Below are 747 nucleotides of genomic sequence, written 5' to 3' on the forward strand. Positions count from 1 at the left end.
TGATACTGGGCTTTCAGCACAGCACAAAAGGGAGCCAATAGCCTGAACCCCCCTTAGCTAAAGGTGAAACTTGGGCAAAACAGAAGAGACTCGTCCAAGGTCACCCAGGTGACAAGCAGCCACCCTAAGAATTGAAAAGGGCCTCTCGGCCATGACACAATGGTCCATACACAAACCGCCCTACAGCCTCCACGTCCCAGCGCCAACTTAAAATCTTTGTACTGCCCCTTCCCTTTGCGTTGCTCTGACACTCTCCTTTCGCAGCTCCCCAATACCCTATAGCCAGGCTGTTCTCGTAAGTGCTTATTATAAACCCCGATTACAGAAGGCAGAAGGCACAGAGACGCTAATCTCAGCTAATCATTGGTGTTTGCAAGGTGGGGTTGTTGCAGGGCACGGCTCAGCACATTCCTCCATGACAGCTCCCGCAGCATATAAAGAAACTTCTTGTGCTCTGAGCACTTTCAAAAGCTATTGCTAAGTGCCACAGCACTGTACAGACGGGAGCACGTATACACATATCTAGTCAGCTTGCTCCGCACAACAGCATTTCACTGCATGATAGTGAAAAAGAGGGAAGGCCGAGGAAGAAAGCATTGACCTCGGACACCGGGTGTCACAAACAGGCTCTCGGCCACGCCAGAGGCCTCTCCGCGGCCCAGGTCAAACAGCTTAGCTCCCCCCAGGCGCTCCCCGCCTGCCGCTGCCCAGAAGCCGGCCCGCCGGCGGAGGGGACACAAGCACCCG

The sequence above is a fragment of the Pygoscelis adeliae genome, unplaced genomic scaffold (genome assembly GCF_000699105.1).
Source record: "Pygoscelis adeliae isolate BGI_AS28 unplaced genomic scaffold, ASM69910v1 Scaffold244, whole genome shotgun sequence".
NCBI classification, from domain to species: Eukaryota; Metazoa; Chordata; class Aves; order Sphenisciformes; family Spheniscidae; genus Pygoscelis; species Pygoscelis adeliae.